Consider the following 16,926-nt stretch of genomic DNA (forward strand, 5'->3'; position numbering starts at 1 on the left):
TGAACCAAGCCTACTCTAAATTAATAGTGTTCCCACCAAAACGAGTGCCTTTCTCTATACCCCCTTGACTTTTGTTCTAACCTGGTATGCTGCCTTACCAAATGATGCTGTTTAGGTGCTCAGCCATCCTTGAATTCTAGAAATAGTCTGGCCTCTAGTGCACAAAACTGGATTAATTATAACCCTTGGTGTATGAATCACCATTGTCATCTCCATTCGTGGCTCTATTGATATAATTAATTAATTAATTATTAAAACAAAACATCATATACATATTGTGAATATTCAATTTTAAGAGATAATGCAACTTTTTCCAAGTAATTTTACAAATTTATATTTCTACTAGCAATGTGTAAGAGATCCAGTTGGTTCATGTTCCCACAAATGCTTGGTTTTTTCAAATTTTAAAAATTTTGTCAATACAATAGGTATAAAATATTCCATTACTTTTTTGCCTGTCCTCCCTGTATGAGGAAGTTTCATCTCCAAAGTTGAGGTTTGGAACTTTTCTCAGACTTTCAAAGTAGAATGGAATCAAATACCAGAAACTTCTCTGCAAAATGGGAACTACAAGTGATATCCTAGTCCCTTATTGGCTAATGGCTTTTGAAAAATGAAGACGAGAAAAACAATTTAAAAGTAAGCATTACCCACTTTAGGAGTAGGGGAAAAAGTATAATCCAGATATTAACGTGCACAGGCTTTTCTGTGACTCATAAAAGGACATATTTTCTTGCCTAAAATTCTAGAATAATAGAAAATTGAGGGGAAAGATATGAATTAGCCCATGTTTCTGTTTTTCCAATGGATACTCATTTCCAAACTGTTGGGTAACCAGAGTATAGATACTCTCTTAAATATGCAGATTATTTCACAGATTTAAATATAAACAGATGAAAAATAACATGTGACTAATTGTTTATTAAATGTGGGTTTTAATAGTTTACATTGGACAATTCACTTGTGAAGTTGTGGTTACATCTAATTCATCATTCTGAAAAATACATGTTCATTACTCCACAATTTTGAAAAGCAGTTGTCGTACCCGAAATAATTGTTTTATATGTAAGTATGACCAATAGCCTTAATCCTAAATTTTTATATTGCTCTCAATGTGCATACACATCAAAATGCAACTTTGTAGTAGACATAATTCACCTACAAGAAATTCAACCAAAGTTTTTACTCTGTTGGTGGCTGTTATTCTATCCCTACCTTTGGTGATGTGCTACTGTTCTAATTATGCCTAACCTTATCTCAATAAAATTATGTACTTGCCAACTAGTAGTTGCAACAAATACTGTTAAATTTTTTTTGTTTATTTGGAGGACTGAAATTTAAGAGGAGCATGTCTAAACAAACAATAGTTCCTTAATATAAGGCTATCAGCCAGGCACAGTGGCTCACGCCTCTAATCCCAGCACTTTAGGAGGCTGAGGTGGGCAGATCACCTGAGGTCAGGAGTTAGAGACCAGCCTGGACAACATGGCAAAGCCCTGTCTCTACTAAAAATAAAAAAATATATAAATAAAAATAAATTAGCCTGGCATGGTGGCACATGCCTGTAGTCCCAGCTACTCAGGAGTCTGAGGCATGAGAATCACTTGAATGTGGGCAGCAGAGGTTGCAGTGAGCCAAGATCATACCACTGCACTCCAGCCTGGGTGACAGAGCAAGACTCCATCTCAATTAAAAATATATATACAGATACATAGACAGATAGATAAACATAAAAGACTCCTGCCTTTGTTAGATATAAAATAAACACTGTTTGAATACTGCTTTTAAAAAAGAGAGTAATTTCACATTATTTAAACACTTACATCAAATTTTAGATATACCAAACCTTAGAGAAATATTTCTGCTGAAAAGTTTACTAGCCACATAAAATCTTGATATTATAGTTCATGTCTAATTGACTCAGACTAGTGAACTAAAATTGTTTTCAGGATTCACTAGGCATTCCAGTTTTGACCTTCCTTCTTAAAGGCTGTGAGGGTGAGCTAGTGGGCACTGCACTGTTTAGAAAGCAGATTTATAAGCTTGACTTTCCAATTCCGTGATCTAATGATAAGTTACTCTATTATGGTCAACACAGATTTTTTTTCTCAGGATAACTATTCGAAATAAAACCAAAATGTCTGTTTTTGGTTGCTTTTACTGTACCCTTGTCAAAAAATTACTTGATCAAACAGCAAATATTTATGGAGCACCTGCCATGTACAAGGTCCTGCATGGGGCATACGAAGAAGACTATGCAATGAGATGAAAGAGATAATGATGGAAAATGGTTATACAAGTCATCCCAGTTGATAAGTGCACTTCCTTAAGGATCTTTTGTTGAAATGCAGGCATCATTAATTCCTCACCACTTTGTATATGTATAAACCTTATTTCTTAGAGCACACTATTTTTTTTCTTTATCTTATGTTAGTTAATCTTATCTCACCAATAAGATTTAAAATGAAGATCACAGATCTTGGCCAATGCTTTTCTGCAACCCCAGTAATTCCTGTCATATTGCTTATCACATATTAGTTCTCCATAATTACCTTAGTTAATCTAATATTTAAGAATATATTTTCCAGATATCTTAGTCCACTCATTCTTTATTATAACCTTCATAGCACAAGCAGAAGAAGGGGAAAAAGATGAAATTCATTTATCAACATCAACTACTCATTCTGGACTCTTCTATAAGTCAGATGTTTACAGCTAATTATGTGAAAACTTATAAATAATTTAGGGCAATGAGCAACATCCTTTCCTTGTGACAGGAGTATTTTGACATGTTCATTGCAGTGTTTTGTCTTTTTAAAACCAGGTTACATCCTTTTGGTTTCTAATGCATACTTAATGCATTACCTATTAATATGAAGAGTCAAAAATCATAATCATGGATTTATGTAATTTTCCCCCCAAAGAAAACTTAGAACTTTATGTTCTCTGGGCCATGATATCATAATGTTTAATGAAGTCAGAGACGCTGGATCGGTACTCTGCCAACTACTGGTACTCAAATTGCCTCTGACTTTCCACTGAAGGCTTTAAAGAGCCTTGCCATCCTTCTCTTCCTCTAATCAAGTGAACATCTCTTCTCACAACTATAACTCTGCCATAAGGAATTTAAATCAGTGAATTATGGAACATGAATAAAAATTATTTTTAAATGACAGAATTCAATGAATTCAGTAGAAACTGGATACAAATCATATGAATTTTATTTGCTTTAGTGTCCCCCTTTGGGAATATAAATTAATTCCCTAAACCTATGAATATTGAGAAGAGATGAATCAAGTCGACTTTTCCTAAAAGGTTGTCTAGATAGTAGGTAGAACATTAAATAGATTGTCAGGTATATATATATATATATATGTCTGTGTGTGTGTATTATTGCACTTTAGGTTCTGGAGTACATGTGAAGAACATGCAGGATTGTTGCATAGGTACAGTGTGGTTTGCTGCCTCCATCCCCATCACCTATATTTGGTATTTCTCCCCATTGTCAGTTTTTAAAAGTTGTGACTTAGAAAAGCTTTCACCACACTGGAATCCTAAGCTCCTGAAAACATGGCATAACTCTGTCTGTAGCCACCTGGTGGCAGGGGATGTTTATTCTAGGTGTAGTAATTAGCACAATACCACAGCATCAAAACTATGAGACAAAGATGAGAGTTCCAGTCCCATATTCTTTCTCTTTCTTTCTTTCTTTCTTTCTTTCTTTTTGTGCATGACAGAGTCTCACTCTGTTGCCCAGGATAGGGTACAGTGGCCCAATCACAACCCACTGCAGCCTCAACCTCCTGGGCTCAAGCAATCCTCCCACTGCAGCCACCTGAGTAGTTGGTACTATAGACATGTGCCACCATGTCTGGCTAATTTTTTATTTTTTATTTTTTTTGCAGAGATGGAGTTTTGCAATGTTGCCTAGGCTGGTCAGTCCCATATTTCTAAGCACTTAATAGAAGTTTCTCTTTGGAAGAGCTACTGTAAATATCAAAACCACCAAATCAGCATCTGCCTCTTACGATCTCCTTGGTTATCTCATTTTTGGTTCGAACACACACTTAATGGATTGCCTATTAATATGAAGAATCAAAAATAATGATCTTGGATTTATATAACATTCACCCAAAGTGAACTTAGAACTTTATGTTCTCCGGTGCATGATATAATAACATTTAATGAAGATAGAGCTGCTGAATGTTGCTGTCGCCCTACCTATTCCAGCTGATCTCCTTTTACTGAGAATAACCCAATAAGGCCACAGACCATCAGCCCTGCCTCATTCAACACTCATTGGTTTCCAAGCTTTTCATGAAGCTCCCCTACTCCAACACACGCTTTGAGATACTCTTTCTCTTTCCCACTCCAAATTCTAAATTCTATTCTGTCTTCAATGTTGAGCTCAAAAGCCACTTCTCACTTTCTATCTTAATCCATTTGTATTGTTATAAAGGAATCTCTAAGGTTCAGTGATTTATTTTAAAAAGACGTTTATTTGGCTTACAGTTCTGCAGGCTGTATAAGAAGTGTGGTGCCAGCATCTGTATCTGGTGAGGGTCTCAGGCTGCTTCCACTCATGTACTCATGGTGGAAGGTGAAGGGGTATGTGTTAGGTACTTAATATTACTAGATTGACACCACAGCAAACCTATAGGACTCAGGGGACCGTAGATAACTCACTTAAGCCCCTAGGCCTCATGTGTTAAGTATAGGTAATAATAACCACTGTCACTGGAATGTTGTGAAAATTAAAGGAAATAGTTTGTGCACTTTCCAATAGTGCCTGGCATGGAGGAGATGCTCAATACATGATAATTTATAACTATATTTAACATCTCTCTTGTTTGGTGGGAAATCTGATCACAGGTCCTTTGAATATCCAAAAAAACTAGTAAGTTTACCATGTCTATATTTGCTATCTTTTTTAACTTACATTAATAAAACCTTACTGCCTTTTCTCTCATGGTTAGCCAGTATTTAAAAATTATCTAAAATGCTGTGACCAAAACTTGTAGGTAATTGTTTGTGATTTGAACAAAGCCAGAGACAAATCTTTCCTGTACATATGGAAGATTAATTAGCATTCCCTTATTGTGGAAAAGCGGAAATTCTCCCTTTGCTCTGCTACCCATTTTTACTCGGGGTTATAAGTAAGTCATATCTACTGGCAGATGTATTGGCTATTTTGGAGGGGATCTGGATAAATAAAGTAGGCTTCCAAGCCTGTCTTTCCTCATCTGTTAAATGGTAGTAAAAATCAGCATTTATTGGATTATGAGATTTTTTTATCATGCTTTTTTATAGTAGGTTCTTAGCAAATCTTAATCCCAGTATTCCAATGAAACACCTCCAAAACAACTGAACAGCATCCTGTGGGGAAATGGGTGAGAATGAGATGGGAAATAGAAAAATAATTGGAAGAAGAGAGTTTCCAAAAGCACTGGATTTTGTTAATTTTATACTTGATATCCCATTTTTCATAATTTCCGGCTCTGGTGATTTTTTGTAATATTTCATTATCTCACTTCACTGCCACCTCCAGAGAACTAATAGAAACATCTTTTATAAAACCCATATGCTTATTTTACCTCTCAGCATGTATGCCTACTCTGTAACTTATCAGCAATGTCAGTCAGATACTGAGGCATCTGGGGAGATCATTTTTCAATCCTCATCTGGGGAGATCAAGATTTCAATCCAAATCTTCAATCCTCAGTTCTTAGCTTCCCTTTTTAATCTGCTGTGTGCTCTGTAGCAATGGAAAAATGGCTTGATAGGCTTGCTCTGCCTGGCTATATGACACATATTTCCCATTTCATCAATGAATTTGCAAGCCCTGATCATTTATATAAATGATTCCACAAAGCTTTCATTTGAGAGCATTTTGTAGTCACTTTCAAAGTCTTGACCTTTCAAGTGCAGTTTTTCCTGGTTTCCTCAGTCATTTCTATTCTTTCTCCCTCCCAGTAGTCCAGTCCTCTCTTGACTTGAAGTTCCAAAATGTAGAACTTATTAGCATTCCCCACTGCTCATTCTGCATGCTCACCTGACACCACTACTCATTAACGTTTAAAACCATTTAGAAATGCATTTAAGGGACCCCCATTTCATTCAGCCTTCTCAACTTAGAAGGGCTTGTTCTTCTCTGGCCACAATCCAATGCCTTCAATTCAAAGAACACACTAATGTTGTTGCTGGCTTATATTTTTATCTTACACTTTCTCCTACTTGTCTGCCCATAAAAAGCCTTCCTTCTTCACATCCTAGCTCAACTGTAGTCCTTTCTTCAAAGCCTATTCTGTCACATTCTACCTCCCCTCCAGCTTCTACAACAGTTATCCATTGGCATCTTATGCCATAGCAGGGTGGTTGGCAAACAACAGACTGTTTTTTGTATGGCCTACAAGCTAAGAATGATGTATATGTTTTTATACAGTTGAGAAAAATATCAAAAGATAAATAATATATCATGATACAGGAAAATTGTAGGAAATTCAAATTTCAGTGTTCATAAAATTTAATTGGAACCCAGCCCCACTCACTCACAAGTTGTCTGTGGCTGACTTCAAGCTACAATGGCAGAACTGAGTAGTTCCGACAGAACCCACATGGTTCCTATATCCAAAATATTTACCAGCTAGCTCTTTCCAAAAGTTTCTCATCCCCTGATTCATTACCTTGTGACTCCAAGTGTAGTACATAGACAGCTGGGAGCTTGTTAAAAATGCAGAATCTCAGGCTGGACGCCATGGCTTATGCCTGTAGTTCCAGCACTTTGGGAAGCCGAGACAGGTGGATCACTTGAGGTCAGGAGTTTGAGAAGAGCCTAGCCAACATGGTGAAAACTCGTCTCTACTAAAAATACAAAACTTAGTTGGGCATGATGGCTCATGCCTATAGTCCCAGCGACTTGGGAGGTTGAGGCAGGAGAACCGCCTGAACCTGGGAGGCAGAGGTTGCAATGAGGCCAAGATCGTGCCACTGCACTCCAGCCTGGGCGACAGAGCAAGATTCCTCCGCCAAAAAAAAAAAAAAAAAATCCACAACTCAGATTTCTCCCCAGACCGGCTGTACTAGTCTAGCACTCATTATGCTGTCTTAAAATCATCAATCTTTTAGCAGATGAAAAAATGGAAACATGGCCAGGATAATAAAATGTATGAGTTATGGTAGATATGTGGAATTTAACGCAAACTTGGGTCATTGCAAAATAGCCAAGTGCAATTCCGTGTAATACATATAAAGTATAATGTAATATTAAAGCAGAAATAGGAAAGCTTAGCCGGGAGAACATATGAACTAAGAATTATATCACTGAACAAGGTATTCATTTACTAACACCATATTTTAACTATATTCATATATATTCGATATCTATATTCCATATAGTCATATATTCAGGCAATATATTCATACTATATTACATTTAGGCATACACACACACACACACACACACACACATAGTGTGAAGTGTAAGCCCTATTAGCAACAATCTTAAAACTTTAAAAATTATGCTATAACTCATTTGACAAATATTTGAGTTTGCTCATTTAATAAAGCATAGCGGTAATATGATTTGATTTTCTGATATCGCAAAATGTGAACATGAACCTCTTGCTGCATGAAACAGGGCAAGAAAAACTTATTCAAAATTTTTTTCTGGACTGCTCAATAATGCAAATGTGGTGTTGGGCATTCATAAGTTTCATCTGCTTGTATTGCTAATATTACATTTAAAATCATAGCAGTACTTTTACTGCTGTCAGTTATGAGTTGATAGCTCACATCTGCAACCCTTTGTTGAGGTCTTAGTTACTGAGACTTCTCATTTTTCACCAGGCTGCAATATTTACGGCTGCCACTGGGGGGAAGGTAGAAAAATATCCTCTGCAATTGAACAGCCACAGACCAACTATCACCAAAAATTACAAAAATGACTTTTTCATAGTTAATGCCTATTTGTTTATTCAGTTATCCAGTCAACAAATATTTAAAAATCATTGGTATATCCTTGGTAGTGTGTTAGATTCTAAGAATACAATACTGAGAAAAAGCAAATATTGTCCCTGATCTCATGGAGTTAACATCTAGTGGAGGAGATAGGAATCACAAAAATAAATGTATAATTATAAATTGTAGGCCAGGCTCTGTGGCTCACACCTGTAATCCCAGCACTTTGGAGGCCGAGGTGGGTGGATCATGAGGTCAGGAGTTCGAGATCAGCCTGGCCAACATAGTGAAACCTGTCTCTACTAAAAATTCAAAAAAATTAGCCAGGCATGGTGGCAGGTGCTTGCAACCCCGGCTACTCAGGAGGCTGAGGCAGAAGAATCGCTTGAACCCAGGAGGCGGAGGTTGCAGTGAGCCAAGATCATGCCATTGCACTCCAGCCTAGGTGACAGTGCAAGACTCTAACTCAGGAAAAAAAAATGTATGTATATGTATATGTATATATATATATATATATATCTCAACTGTAATAAGTGCTATGATGGAAGGTTCATGGTGTTATCTATTAGGGTATATAACAGAATGCTCACCTTGTGTTAGGGGGTAAGGTGGGCAGGAAGTCTTCCTTGTTCCCAGAAAAAAAATGCCTTTGAGCTTATGCTTTGAAGGCTTATATAGGAGTTATGGTGTAACTGTTGATGTATTAGGAGAGATAGGGAATGCAAGGTAATATTCCCAACAGAAGGCACAATTTCTAGCAAGGCCCTGTGATCAGAGAGAGCATGTGCTCAAGGAACTGAAAGTAGATCAGTGGAGCCGAACTATTCATGAGCAGGGTGAGGGAATATACGATACTGAAAAGGGAGGCAGGAGTCAGATCAGGTTCTCTTTTATAAACCGTTATAAAGATTTTGGCATTTTTCCTAGGAGCAATAAGAATTGGGAGAATGGATTTAGGAGTGCAAACGTGTAATTGGGAGAACTAGTTAGAAAGTTATTCCAGTACTGAAGAGATGATGGAAAGCCAAACAGGTATGATGTTTGTAGAAATGGAGTGAAGATATTTAGGAATGAAAACTGACTGCAGTTAGTAATAAATTTGTTATGGGGGATAAGGGAGAGGTAGCCTTTCAAGGATGACTCAGTTTCTTGTTAATCCTGCTATCTAAATAACAATGCAGTTCCCTGCCATGCTAAGAAACTTGCAACACATTGAGAGTACTCTCTTACACAATTAAAACCCTATGAAGTCACTGAGAATACTCAATGGAAGCGCAAATAATTATAAGATTAATTTATGTATATATTTAGTGGATATACCACACATATATGATTTGATTTTCATATTTTGATAGTATCTTTATTATCACTTTAGTATTAGTTTATCAGTATCTCTAAAGACTTGTTATGAGAGAACTAAGTGGACAACTGTACTTAGATCTACACAGTGGTTATCTCTAAAAGCAATTGTTAGAAATTTTACGTACACATTGTACTACTTTGCTGGAGGCAAAATCATTTTTAATAAGAGCAAAATGCAATTGAAACATGATGTAATATGCAAATAGTCACTTCACACAGCACATAAAAGCTTCCGCACCATTAAAATGTCTGTATTTTATTTGAAAGATCTATGCTACTTTTAAATTACAGTCATATGTACGAAAGCTAAGACTAATACACATTTTTTTTTTTTTTTTTTGAGACAGAGTTTCACACTTGTTACCCAGGCTGGAGTGCAATGGCGCGATCTCGGCTCACCGCAACCTCCGCCTCCTGGGTTCAGGCAATTCTCCTGCCTCAGCCTCCTGAGTAGCTGGGATTACAGGCACGCGCCACCATGCCCAGCTAATTTTTTGTATTAGTAGAGACGGGGTTTCACCATGTTGAGCAGGATGGTCTCGATCTCTTGACCTCGTGATCTACCCGCCTCGGCCTCCCAAAGTGCTGGGATTACAGGCTTGAGCCACCGCGCCCGGCCCACATTTTCAAACAGTGAAATAAAAATCAATATTCTTGTGTTATAAAGTCTTTAATCATAATATCCTCATAGGACATGATTAATTTACTTGGTACAGTTACTTAAGTTATACCTATATTTTATATTTAAGAAGATAGTAACATTTTGAAAATGTATAATTTTTAAAAGTAGTCAGATTTTTGAAAGACATACGTTGAAAACCAGAAAACATACATATAAAATTATTTTACTCTTATTATCTGATATGGATGAACATGTAACTTTGAAACTACATTGGTACTGTTTGGCTACTTCCATTTCCAAAACAAAGTAACTTTCACTTATTTCACAAAATTTGCAGTATCTTAGAAAGGATGCATGCAAAACTATGTTGTTAGTCTTGTTGAGTTTTGGCACAGACTATTGAGTGAAAAATATGTGTGGCAGATAATCTTAAAAGCTATCAGTTGGCTAAGTTAGGTTATAAAATACAATGATCAGTTCTTTAAGTACTTAGTTAATCCCATGTGTTTTGATTTGAACTGATAATTATAAAGGATCACTTAAGTTTTTGACTAACAAAAGCAAAAACTGCACAGAATGTGGAAATATCTTATACAGCTCAGGTTTTCCTGTGCTTTAAATGTGTATGCTCATTTACTAAAATGCACTCCTGATCAGTACCTCTCTTCTAGAAATGTTGTTATTTTATCATGATAATATTGAAAGCTATTATTTTTATTTTTTCATGATACAGTTTTTCTGATAGCTATTATTAAACGAATTATTGAATACATTATTGAATGTATATTATGTGCAAGACACCATGTTAGTTCAAGTGATATAAAATACATGTACTGTACATAGAATAAATTACTGTTACTTAACACACTCAATTCTCTGCTCCTTTCATAAGTTGTTTTTTAATTTTTAATTTTTGTGGGTACATAGCAGGTGTATGTATTTACAGAACATGTTTGACTTGTTGATACAGGCATTTGATTATATATTATTTACATCAACCAGATTAAGAGCTGGTAAGTAATAAAATATATTTCATTTTTAAATTAAAGATGTAAAATTAAAATATTTGTGAATAAAACAAATAACTACAATAAATTGCAAGTGAAATGATGGAATTGTCTATCAATGTAAGCAATATTTGCTATTTGTTGTGGTCTATTTCTGTATTTCTGCTTTTCTTTCTTCTTTGTGCTTGTTGTTTTTTGGGGGGGGGACAGAGTCTTGCTTTGTCACCCAGGGTAGAATGTAGTGGTGTGATCACAGCTCACTGCAGCCTTGACTACCTGGGCTCAAGCAAGCCTCCCACTTCAACCACCTAAATAGCTAGAACTGGAGGTTTGCACCATCATGCCTGGCTAATTTTAAAATTTTATGTGCACAGAGTCTCACTATATTGCCCAGACTGGTCACAAACTCCTGGGCTCATGCAATCCTCTCACCTTGGCCTTTCAAACTGCTGGGATTACAGGCATGAGCCACGATGCCCAGCTTATTTATGTTTTTCTTAAAGTAATTTGATAACCTAAAGTAAAGAACTTTGCAATAGATACTCAGTTCTATATCAAATAACTCATATTGAAAACAGATTCTGTTAATTAAACTTGCATTGATTTGTAGTAACACAAGACCACATAACCGAAAGATAAAAATTCTTAAATTGTTAATGTGTCAAGAGAGTGACAAGTATAACAATGTAGAACGAATGGATGTGTTTTACGTGTTTTATTTCTTCATTACATTAACCTTTTCTGTGAAAAGCTTGAAATGTTGACATGGTTTTACAGAAATAAATAATGTTTACCTTTGATACTTACTGATATTACAAACCTTATCCAACTCAGGAGGAGCACAGTTGTCCAACTGATCACAGGAGACATTGAATATATTACCTAAATTGTTACTTTGACTGTGATATAAATATATATATACATATATATCACAGTAGCATAGGTAGCATAAGTAAGCCTTTAAGGAATGTATTACTAAGTTCAAATGATAGTAGGGACAAATTTCTTTTTTAAGATTTATTGGCCGGGCACGGTGGCTCAAGCCTGTAATCCCAGCACTTTGGGAGGCCGAGGCGGGTGGATCACGAGGTCAAGAGATTGAGACCATCCTGGTCAACATGGTGAAACCCCGTCTCTACTAAAAATACAAAAAAATTAGCTGGGCATGGTGGCGCGTGCCTGTAATCCCAGCTACTCAGGAGGCTGAGGCAGGAGAATTGCCTGAACCCAGGAGGCGGAGGTTGCGGTGAGCCGAGATCGCGCCATTGCACTCCAGCCTGGGTAACAAGAGCGAGACTCCGTCTCAAAAAAAAAAAAAAAAAAAAAAAAAAAAGATTTATTGAGGCTGGGTGAGGTAGCTCATTCCTGTAATCTCAGCACTTTGGGAGGCTGAGGCCGGTGGATCACAAGGTCAGGAGATCGAGACCATCTTGGCCAACATGGTGAAACCCCGTCTCTACTAAAAATACAAAAATTAGCTGGGCATGATGGCACATGCCTGTAATGACAGCTACTCGGGAGGCTGAGGCAGGAGAATCGCTTGAATCAGGGAGTGAGAGGTTGTAGTGAACCGAGATTGCGCCATTTCACTCCAGCCTGGCAACAGAGTGAGACTCCATCTCAAAAAAAAAAAATTTTATTGGATTATATAGCTTAAAATAGCCACAGATGACTGGGCGTGGTGGCTTATCCTGTAATCCCAACAATTTAGGAGGCCGAGGCTGTTGGATCACTTGAGGTTAGGAGTTCAAGACCAGCCTGACCAACATGGTGAAACCCTGTCTCCACTAAAAACACAAAAATTAGCTGGGCGTGGTGGCAGGCACCTGTAATCCCAGCTACCTGGGAGGCTGAGGCAGGAGAATCACTTGAATCCAGCAGGCAGAGGTTGCAGTGAGTCAAGATTGTGCCACTGCGCGCCAGCCTGGGTGACAGAACGAGACTCCATCTCAGAAAACAAAAATAAAATAGCCACAGAAATCACCAAGGACCTGCATATCAAAAGCCCAAAGAATATCAGGCTATGGATGTATACATATTTTCATAAAACTCTTGTTACTCTTCTATTTACAGTAAGAATTAATATATTTAACAACACCAACATTATTTACAATAAATAACCATGCTCCAGCCTTCTATAATAAATATATTGTACATATCTTTTTCATGTCACTGATATACCCTGACAAAGGCAGCCTTACAGAAAAGCGAAGTAAGCAAAGGCCTTACATACCTACTTGATGAGATTTGAGGCATATTTTCCCCTTCAGCTCATCAAGGGATTCAGTTTTGGGAACCACATGTTAAACTATCCCTCCCTCTAGGTGGGGTAGGACTTGTAAGGTATTGCCACATTAGGATGAATTTGTGTATCAAATCTTCTCTAATTAATAGCTGGATAAGAGCAAAGTGTCAACAGGTGTGTATACTAAGAGGGGTGCACAGGCCTGGGAGAGAAGCAAGGAGTACTCGCTATGGAGTTGTGAATATCTGGCACATAGAGGTAAAAAAAACAACGTGGTAAGGACAGAATAGCATTGAACGGAAGACAATAAAGATGAAATTAGCTAACTTCACATTCTAGTAAGGCTGACCTTGGTCTTCATTACCAGACAAGGCTTACCATGCCAATGATATATATGAGAGAGTCTTGTGTGAATATTGTTTGAAGCCTCAGAGTAGAAACTTACCTGCATGTCCAGGTTAACCTATTTCACCAACGCAGTGAAAACATCTGCAAGCAAACTTGGATCTTCACAAACACTTAGAATGAGTGACTTCCTGTGTGCTTTCAGGACAGCTGTGGGGATTCTTTAAAATCTTACATTTTATACTTTTTGAATGTCGCTTATAATATTTTTATTTTTTTAAATTTTTTCTCCCCCTCTGGAAAGCTGTTGAGAGCATCAGGAACTCTTTTCAATACATATTAAACAAAGAAAGTCACCATTGCCATCATCTTAAATGGTGAGCAGTTAAATAAAACATAACAATTTGATATTGGCTATTCTGAAAGAGGTTACATTTTAATGCAGCCATTTTGATGCAACTGTCTTGATGTAAAATCACTGTTTTCTTGCTTTTTTTATTTTTTGATCATTAATAATGTGTGCAGCAGACATTCCCAACCTTATTCCATCCCTATCCTCTCTCAAATTTTGATAGACTTCGACTTTTCACTTCTTTTATATAATGCATATATATTAATGTTATACTAAAAATTTCTGTTAAAATTTTACTGCCAAAAATGAGTTAGTCTATACCATCGTATCAGTTCTTCCTCCAAAACTATCATTCTAAAAACATTTTGTGGTATTAAATATTTGTATATGATTATGAGAACAATCAGAAATTTAACTGAGAATTCCCTGTGCCGTCTGGAGTCTAAAATAAGGAATCCAATTTAAATCTACCTTGTTTAACTTGTAATATATTTACCCAATCAAATAATCATGCTCTGGACAGCTGTAGAATGTGGAGTGTTCCATTATCTGGATCCGTGTTTTTCAGCATTTATAACTGATACCCCCTTTTGAGAAACACAATTCTCTGCTCCCTTCCTCTACTCCTGAGATTTTTATGTGCGATTATTGAGAGTATTTTGAAGATCTATGTTTTCTCAAATTTATCATAGGAAACAATAGCTAGATTTCCTACACCCACAATCATGGATATAAGAGTTTGCCACTGAAAGTAGGCCAGGCGTGATGGCTCATGCCTGTAATCCCAGCACTTTGGGAGGCCAAGGTGGGCAGATCACCTCAGGTCAGGAGTTCGAGATCAGACTGGCCAACATGGTGAAACCCTGTCTCTACTAAAAATACAAAAAGTAGCTGGGTGTGGTGGCATGCACCTGTAATCCTGGCTACCTGGGAGGCTGAGGCAGGAGAATAGATTGAACCCAGGAGGCGAAGGTTGCAGTGAGCCGAGATCGCACCACTGCACTCCAGCCTGGGCAACAGAGAGAGACTCCACCTCAAAAAAAAAAAGTTTGTCACTGAAGGAGAAAATCGAATTTTTTAATTTTGTCTTTACTAACCTAATTGTCCCAATTTATACTATTGTATTTTATACTTATTTACTATAAATCCGGGATGGTAGTTAACAGTTTAGTAAGGGGGTCTACATCACACATTACTTAGTAATAAATAAGCTGAGGTTTTTTTTTCAGGTTGCATTAAAATGCTGTTTACCAATTACATAATATTCTTTTTCAAACATGTTAGGCCCTTAATGGCATATGTTTTACTAGTTCAGGCGTAGGTCTACACTAGCAAAATAATAAGAATCACCTAAATATAATAGTTGAACATTATTTCAAAATAAGAATCTCAAGGCACACTTTTGTGTATACTTACAGTTGTTTTCAAAGGATGGCGTTGCTTGGCCTGTTATAGATGCTCGCGGGTGTTGGCTGATAACCCTAAAAGCAAACATTGAGAAAAATACAGTAAGAACTCCATAAGTAAGGTGCTATGCAGAGTACATATACTATTCACATATAATGAATGACTGAAAATTAGTAAGGCTGATGCCTATAAGCTTCAGAAGAAAGAAGTTTAATTTATATAAAATGAATTTAAAACAACAAAAGATTAGTACAGCAGGTATGTCAGAGGCGTTTGAACCAGAGCAACTCCATTGTGAATAGGATCTGGGTAAAATGAGGCTGAGACCTACTGGGCTGCATTACCAGAAAGTTGAGGCATTCTAAGTCACAGGATGAGATAGGAGGTCAGCACAAGATACAGATCATAAAGACCTTGTTGATAAAACAGGTTGCAGTAAAGAAGCCAGCTAAAACTCACCAAAACCAAGATGGCCATGAGAGTGACCTCTGGTAGTCCTCACTGCTATACTCCCACCAGCGCCATGACAGTTTACAAATGCCATGGCAACAACAGGAAGTTAGTTTACATGGTCTAAAAAGGGGAGGCGTGAATAATCTGACTCTCGTTTAGCGTATCATCAACAAATAACCATAAAAATGGGCAACCAGGGTTGTGTGCTGTGGCTCACACCTGTAGTCCCAGCACTTTGGGAGTCCGAGGCGGCTGGATAACTTGAGGTCAGGAGCTCAAGATCAGCCTAGCCAACATCGTGAAACCCCATCCCTACTAAAAAATACAAAAGTTAGCTTGGTGTAGTGGCAGGTGCCTGTTATCCCAGCTACTCGGGAGGCTGAGGCAGGGAGAATTGCTTCAACCAGGGGGATGGAAGTTGCAGTGAGCCGAGACTGTACCACTGCACTCCAGCCTGGGTGACAGAGCAAGACTTGGTCTCAAAAAAAAAAAAAAAAAAAAAAGCAGCCCTCAGGGCTGTTCGGTCTATGGAGAAACTATTCTTTTATTCCTTTACTTCCTAATAACCTTGCTTTCACTTTACAGACTCGCCCTGAATTATTTCTTTCGGGAGATCCAAGAACCCTCTCTTGGGTTCTGGATCGAGACCCCATTCCTGTAGGAGGTATGTCAGTGTTCGTCCTTCTGCTAAAGAGGAAATTAAACATTAGCTAAGAATTCCAAATGAATCAGCAAAATTCTAAGTCAAACGTCAAGTTGAAACATTTCACATAGAACAATTACAGAGCAGGAGTAAATAGTATTTCATCAATAGGTACTAAAGCAATACTAGACCCTGGAAGGGGAAACAACATTTGAAAATCACCATTTCTGTATCAATTTTTGTAAGACCATCAGTTGCCAATATTTATTCTGAAATGCAAAAACAAGACTGAAACAAATTATTAGCCAGCTGTATTTTTGCAGTAGGACAAATAAATTTGGTACAAGGACGTTAACATTTGACACATTTTAAGCATCAAAAATTTCCCAAAACATGTAATACATGACCAAAAAAACTTTTAAATACAGGGATTATTTTTAAAAATATAAAGATGACTCTTGCACTCAGCCAAGTAAGTAAAATGGAGTGATGCAAAGATCATTAAAGTTATGAGAAATACATAGGAAATGTTAA

General features: G+C 37.2%; 1 protein-coding gene across 2 annotated transcripts in view; it reads right to left on the minus strand.

Annotated features, from left to right (window-relative positions):
- HTR2C (5-hydroxytryptamine receptor 2C) overlaps window positions 1–15,361 on the minus strand; it is a 281,512-nt gene extending 266,151 nt beyond the window's left edge. Inside the window, exon 1 of one of the 2 annotated variants that reach the window (XM_012451777.2) lies at window positions 15,306–15,361. The gene's annotated coding sequence lies outside the window, so the exon portion shown is untranslated. The remainder of the gene's footprint in view (window positions 1–15,305) is intronic. The other variant, XM_012451778.2, reaches the window with a different exon arrangement.
- Window positions 15,362–16,926: the final 1,565 nt, after the last annotated feature.

This window comes from Aotus nancymaae, unplaced genomic scaffold (assembly GCF_030222135.1).
Source record: "Aotus nancymaae isolate 86718 unplaced genomic scaffold, 86718_ANA_hifiasm-v0.15.2.pri h1tg000004l, whole genome shotgun sequence".
In the NCBI taxonomy this organism is placed as follows: Eukaryota; Metazoa; Chordata; class Mammalia; order Primates; family Aotidae; genus Aotus; species Aotus nancymaae.